Here is an 8,179-nt window from a genome sequence, read left to right as displayed (position 1 = left end):
GTGTGAGGAGCAGTCTGTGCTGCGATGAGTGTAACTGCCCCACCTACATCATGTAATCCGCATAAAGAGGTGGTGTATAAGATTCACTAGCGGGTGAGCTGATAATTTCTGCTTTTCCGATGCATTAGGCCCTCGGTGCATAAAAACGCCACGAGGGGTGTGATTACCATGGCTGCATGTTTACATGGACTAATAACATAAAAACATGCTGACACATTTAACTGTAGCCTGTGACAACTGTGACAACATGCAGCGCTATCAACCGGAGGGGCTGGAATTACATACTGTAATTGCTAATGCTTAGATTCAGTTGTAAGTCAGCAGTTAGGTTATCTCTGGTAAAACCATGGCTACAGAAAGAATGAGTTGATACCCAGAAACATATAAAATATGAAATTCCATATTGCTCTGCATACATTATAGAGATTATTATGCCATATGTGATCACAGTGAATATGTGAAGTATGTGTGAAAAGCTGTGTGAGAACATGCTTATGTGAGTGTTTGCATGGCATTTATGTGTTATTCTACAGTCACACTTATGTGCAATTGGCAATCAGGGCTCCTAAATTTTGGAACAATCTGTCAGCTGGCTAAATGGTCTTTCACTGTACTTTTTTTTAACGTAACAAACTTACTAATCTTACATTGCTGGTCTTGATTTTATTTAACTGAAATTTGATGGAGAGATAACCCAAGGTCAATGGATCAGTTAATTAAATTTTGGTGGTGATCAAGATCTGAGATTTCCGACATTATATGATTATCTTAGTCGTTATTATTATGGTGAGCTCATATGCTAGTGACAGCCTCTGGAGCTTCTAAATCAGCTGCTGAACACAGAAAATCAACTACATCTTTGTAGTTTGAGAATTGCTCCAAGTCGGCAGCGACTGGTAGAATTAGTTTTTATTTGCACCCATGCTTCAAACTGTTTAGAAAGACACTATACAGTACAAATAAGCTATTCTTATGTATGTATGTGAGTGTGTGCATGTGTGTGTTTGAGCATGGTTGAGTACTACAGAGTGGCTTTGGCCTGTCAGCAAAACCAGAAGCAGGAAAGACTGATTTAGACAGATAAGTCAACAGAATTACAAATCACAGCAGGATATGAAACAGCCTGGATTTACTGCCTTGGGAAGCTCTGTCAGGCATACGGTCTCACATGTTGCATACATACATTATTTACAGGCCTTTGTGCTGCACAGTCATAAACAGTGGACTAACATAATGTGAATGGAAATTATGAATTTTTGAATTTCACAGAGCATAAAGTATGTGTTTCAGCATGTTTTCAATGCCCTGACAATAGCACTCAGTATTTTACTGTGTACATGTTAACCCGGTGAAATAATCAATGCTAATTTAACTAAGAATATAAATTCAGCACTATGACAGTGCCTGTTGATGGTGTCTGCGCCATCAGAGTCAAGTGGACACTTTTGTAATCATTTCGAACACTCAACCCAGAGCTGTATCGGCTCTATCAGTGAACAAACAACACTCCAATCGACACTTGTCAATACCAAATAATTGTCACTGAAAAATCCACATTCATTAACACTGGAAGATTTGCTGCGCATGGATGTTCTTCTGCAACACTTTGAGCGTCAAATGTTCTTGAAGGAACTCAAAGATGATTCAAACTGATGGTTAGAAATCGGGTTTACAAGTAGGAGAATGGGGGTATAAAATTGGTGTGGGAGTGGGAAACCTCTCGCAAATAAATAATGTGTGTGTGCTTTCAGTGCAGCTACATTGAGGCACATATGAAAGCCAGTGCAGGGAAGATCTGTGCCTCCTGGCTCGGTGGGAGACACACCAGCCTTTACTCTGATAACCTTCTGACAGTGAGTTGAGGGGGTCGGTGATTTGCTGCTCTACTCACTGCAGACAGGAGTGCAATACAGAGATATCTGCAACCAACACTCACACACAGGGCCTATTTCACGCATACAGAAACATCACAACTATATACACAGGATAGAGGGCAGGCAAAACAAGGACAAGGAAAAAAGAGAGAAAGGAGTGAAATTATGAAACTGACGGAAACAAAGACAAGCATGCAGTGAGAGGCGGAGAGAGAGCGAGAGAGCGAGAGACAGCTCAGGACACGTTTGCAGCAACAGTGAGACAGAAAAAGCAAATACAGCTCCATTCTGCCTCCCACATCAAAAGCCTTCTCTTCCAAATGTCAGGGCAGCTGGATATCAGGCCTGCCTGTGCTTCTGAGTCAGGCTCGCCTGCCCTCATGGATTGATTCGCTGTCCTTACACCTTGACTGTCAGGTGTCTTCTGCAACCAGAGCATGCACCGCAGCTTTTTATGGTTAATATTTGAGATGCAGCTGCAGCTCCAAGTCAAGGGTATGGCAGGGGTGATTTCTCTGTGGATGAACTGATAGTATGGGAGGTTAGGTGAGTGACAGAAAGAAAGATGGACTGGCACCTGAAGAAATATACAGTGGGAACAAAACAGCAGATGTGTTGCCATGATCACGATTTATCACCTTAGGTAGTGTATGTTTAATCCAGACAGAACAATCTCTGTTCTCACATCCCTCAGAGGGGGAAGTAAATAGATTGCGTCCAACATGCTTGTTGTTAGGCTTAAATTTATTTCTGTGCTTGGGTGTTGTTTATATTAAAAATAGCCTTTTTTTTGTCTCCTGGAGGGAAATTGAAACCCTTCTGCACTTAAACAAAATGACACAGCTTCACCTGTGCAACCTTTAATCCAGGAGATAAAAAGCAACAATTCAAGTTCTTTCATTCTTGCGATGATTGGCTTTATTAGACCTTCATATTTCACTCAGACACATTTGCTTTTCTATCTCTATGTCTCTCTATCTCCCTCCCTCATATTTGGCCTGACAGACAGAGCTGAGTCCCGGCGGATATTCCTTTTTCCTCTAACTGTCACAAACCATGACATAACCTTTAAAAGCCTTTTGGCTCGGTTTCTTGTCTCAGTCTGCTCTATTTCCGAACAGCACCGCTCCATGATTACTGCAATTTTTCATGGAATGCTCAGCCCACTGTTACTAACCAAACATGACATATAGCACTCTGGAATGAAGACCAAATCAATAAAATGAGTGCAGCACAGTGCAGTGCCAGGAAATGGTACAATGCACCTTAATATGACTCTGGTATTAAACTACCAACAGTGATAAAGAAGTGAGGAACTAGGTAGAGCAACAGGTGGATTTACACACAGAAACATCAGTTTCATAGTTACACATGCATTGGTGTAAATCTTTCCCCACAGTCAGTGGATAATATATTAAACAATTTGTTAAAGGAATGGTTCTACATTTTTCAACATCACACTTCCCATATCTCCCAACACATAATGCGGAACTGCACATCGAGCAAACTGATTGGTTGATCCAACTTCCTGTCAGGAAGTTATCTCTGTTTTTTCTTTCAGAATTTGGGCATATGTTTCAGCATAGAACTGCCACAAGTTATCTTCTAGCAGATCATAAGAATCTAAATTCCTCTTCAAAGCATTTAATATTGTTGCCCTTGGTATTGTCCTGTCCATTTACGTTGCTAGATCCAAATTCTTTCAGGTTTTTTTCTCTCATATAGTGGTTTGTTTACACTAGTCACCGGAGCGCAATCAATTTCTGTTTCCTGATTTCCTCTACATTTTCCTTACATTGGGGTTTGCTAAACGTGACATTGCTTCTTAGTGGAAATGTACGTTATATCCCCAATCCTTAGAAGTATAAAAGAAACACACGTGTATGTGACCGAACAACACTCGTGTACGTTCCTTAACGTGCAGCCCGAGGAAGCATAATTCTAGCTTTAGGTGTAAAAATGACAAGTTGTAGTTTTACTGGGGGATATGTGCCAGACTAGTTCTTGGCTGGGACCAGTGACTTCCTGGAGTCTTCGCTGGTGATGGTGACGATAGTCTAAATAGTCCTGCACGTGACCACCCCCCCTCGTAACACAAGTTTTAGTTTTACACTTCGGTTTACAAAGGAGATATAACGTGTTAATGAGGTGCTGTTAAGGGGATTTTATTACCTGCTAATCTATAATCATCTGCTGGCAATAGCTTCATATTTACCGTACAGATATATGAGTGGTATCAATCTTCTCATTTAACTCTCTGCAAGAAAGCTAATAAGCTTATTCCACTAAATGTCGAACTATTTCTTTAAATACACATATATACGCTGTGTGTAATAAAGCCATGCATTCTACCTATTTTTAGACCATGTGGCCTGTAGTGGTGTGTTAGCAGGACTTGCAATATGCTATGCAGAATTGTATTTACTTAAGGTCAGTCGTCACAAACTGGCAGGGTTTTGAGGTATCACATTGGTGATTCACCTTCATGCTGGAGCCTCATAATGTGACTGCATGCATGCGGCACATACTGTAGAGGCATCAAAACCCGCATTCCTTGCCCACTTGCCTCGGGCCTCGTCATGGTGCTTTTGAAGCTACGCATACATGCCTGTTAGCAGCTCACATACATGTACGAATGCACACACCAAAATATGATCTATGTATCTTTGATCTCTGTGCTGGCAGCATACATTACCAGGGTGGATTTGTGGTAAAAGCACCTTGGAGGAAGAGAAAGCTGGAAAATTATGAATTCTCCGGCAGTTCTCTGGAGAGAGTTAAGGCTTTATTATACATGAGGCAGGTTGGGGTGGTGGTGGTGGTGGTGGTGGTGGTGTGTGTGTTTGTGTGTGTGTGTGGGGGGGATTGGATCCATAGTTATTAATTTTTCTGCAAAAGATGTATTTTAACAGTGAAAACAAAATGTTAGATATCAATAATTCCCGTCAAATCCCAGTGCCAATGAAATATTTCGCGTACAGTGTACAGATATACAGATATATATATGGTAAGACAGATGATATTAAATGGTATTTCTAGCTTAAAAAGGCAGATTTTCCAGCCATGTTTGTGAACCACTCACACTAGTTTAGTACAAGAAGACAGCTCAAAGAGATTACTGTTAACAAGCTACAAGAAGTGATATCTTGTCTCTTTCTATTGCCTAAGCAGGACAGAGGGGTGTCCGCACACAGGCAAACATATAGGGTGAAATACATGCACACAAACAAACACCCAGTTAAGCGGGAAGTAACACTCCCTTGAACATTGTGTTACTGCTGAAATCAGAATCAATAAGTGGAGGAAGGAAAACAGACTCATGGGGAGAGACAGATAGTGTGAGAGCAAGACAGACAGTATAGATTTAAGCATGCTGTAGATAAAGGCAAAAACAGAGTGCACATGCAGACACAGACGCAGATAAGAAAAAAAAATCATCAGATGAACACATAACTAAGCTTTTTTGCAGGGAAGCCATGCTGACTTGATGCCAGGACTGTTTTATGGAGTTTCCTTTAGCTGATAGCAGCCAGACAGCCAACAAAGTATCCAGGTGGGAAAAGACAAAGCTTCCTTAGCCAGCTGTTCACTCCCCAACAAAAATAAATGATCATTCAGCCATAACACACTACGAGTAAGAGCCTGCAGACCAAACAAAACAGGAACATGAGCTGTGAGCTCTTTGGATGATTTGTTCCCTTCTGATGTGACACTGACTTTAAATTGAGATGCATTACGAACAATAAATAAACATTGAATATATCAACACTGTTGAATGCTATTTCTAAGTCTAGCTATAGTACGTTACTTTGCACAGTGAAACAGAAAATACAGAAGTGCTGTTTTATGATATTTGGGTAAAAAAAAGGGCAGGTTAAGGAAATGGAAGCTGTGGCGATATGACCCCCCCCACACACACACAAAACTGAAGATAAGAAGCAAACAACAGAATTTTCAATGCTGCTGCTTGATATACATATAACGGAATTAATAATTTGATCCCCACTGATACAAACTTTAATGGAAGGGGGCAGCAGACAATCTGAGCAGCACACAAACAACACAGGGAACACTGCAATGTAAAGTGCATGAAAATGTGCATTCCTAAAAGGTATTTTGTTTGATGCCATAAGAAAAACAATGTTTCTTTTTTATTAGGAGGCCAACCAGAGCTGCTTTCAGGCTCCTGAAGCAGTAAGCTGTCGAGCAATCAGAGTCAATCCAATCCCTGAACCCGAACCTCTCACTTGACCTCTAACCTACCTGTGGAAAGAAGAAAAGTGACAATATAATTACCCTATAAGAATCGATTACATACAGGTTATTACTGACATTAAGTTTTTATAACTGACTGTGTTCAAATTGTATGGGAAAAAGGAAAATAACACACAGCAGTCACAAGGTTTCTTCCAGACAGCACCAGCAACAATAAACCAATGTTTTTATGTCATAATATATACAGTACAGTAGCTTGTGAACGTGCCTGAACATAAAAAAATATGCGCATGCATATTAACATAATCCATAAAGTTGCACTTTTCAGATATTAACAAACAAGCACCAAAGAAACAAAGACACACAGATATGTGTTTGAGTTCCCATGGTGTTTTTGTGTGTGTGTGTATCTTGCTGAGGGCAGCAGTATATGTGATGGTTTTGGGACTCAGGGGTCCAGTGCCTTGCTACTGCCCACAGCCTTACTGATCTGCTCTGCTAGACATCTAAGCTCTTTTTCTCCACACCCTCTTCTCAGAGTGTTGGCTGTGGGTCGGGGAAGATTGCTGTAGTGAACCTGTAAAGCCCATTGAGACACTATATGATGCTGTACTGCTAAACTTGACTTGAGCTTAATAGAGACTGTCCACCATGGTGGGTAACAAGTTACAAAGTAATTCATTACCTTTAAGAAAACAGTTAATATGTAATGTAACATGGTGTACTCAAATTGTTCGGGGTTTTCTAATTCTCTGCCCTCCTTTCTGTTTTCTGTCTCTGCCCATTGGCCTAGCAGGCAAACAGCTTCAGTGAGCACACAGTTGTAATAATTCACAGTCAATCTGTGCACTGGACCGCCACAGAGACTCATTTAAATACTGCCCACAGCCATTACTATATTTCTCTGTCTCTATCATCATCTCTATCTCTCCCCTGATCACTTGACCTCCCCATGCTTCCTGCCATGACTGCTTCTACGTTTCTTTTTTTTTCTCGCTCTATGACTCATTTGTGTGTTCAAAGCATCACTCCTTCACCTTCCAATAATTATTCAATCATAGCGTCTTTCATTTCTCCCTCACCCTTCTCTCATACTTTTACTTTTTATCTGTTCACCCAATCCTCAGAGCTCAGGGGCGAGTTGCCAAGATGCCAGGAAGCTCTGATTTACTCATCTTTTGTTTGTGGCCCCTGGCAATAATGTTAGAGCTCAGACAGAGATCACAGCAAGGACTGCGTCAGTGTAGGAAATTAGTATGCTGTTAAGATGCCTGGATGCACATACTGACTGAATACTGAATGAACATGTGCAGAGTGATATGTATAATACATGTACAGTCCAGTTTCTTTTGTATGTTTTGCACTCCTGAAAAAAATTCTACTCTCTGGTACTTTTACGCTATCATTTTGTCTCATTTCAGCAATTATTTTGTGAAGATGTCTTGGAAATTTCTTTTTAACATAAACCAACTTACATCCAACCTGCCTCACCCATTGTAGTTCATTATAGCAGTATTAATTTCTTCCCCTCTTGGGGGTAGTGAAAGAAGCTGTAAACACACCAGTGACATATTATCATATTATATATTATTATTATTATATAAAGTTGATGCGTGAGCATGTTAGCCAACAGTTTACACATCCAGCAGACACATAGCAACATTAGCATTCATTTAGAGTCATTTTGTGTCCACCTGACAAATTTCAGTCCAATATTCACTCTTCTTTTATACTCTGTTTTGGTCTCCACCAACTCCTGAGGGAAATATCTGGATCTTTAGCTGCTAAAGGCTCACCAGCTAGCTGCTACCTTTTCCTGTCTGCTGTTTGGTACAGGTTTTATTTTCTCTTAAAACAGCTGGGAACAAGGTTAAGAGCGGTGAGACTCAAACCAGTGAAGTTGTGGGCTGTAAAACCAAAACAATGAACTTAAAGAAGATGTGTAGAGCTGAAAGGAACTGCAGAGTTGGGTGATAATTCTCTGTGGGTTTGTCACTATGAGCGAGACCTTTCACACTACACTAGTTATGAGAACCTATGTTAATATAAAACATTTTGATAGTGCAGCTTTAAGTTTTCCCAAGTTACCA

Source organism: Siniperca chuatsi, linkage group LG23 (genome assembly GCF_020085105.1).
Source record: "Siniperca chuatsi isolate FFG_IHB_CAS linkage group LG23, ASM2008510v1, whole genome shotgun sequence".
NCBI lineage: Eukaryota > Metazoa > Chordata > Actinopteri > Centrarchiformes > Sinipercidae > Siniperca > Siniperca chuatsi.
This window is presented reverse-complemented; position numbering follows the sequence as displayed.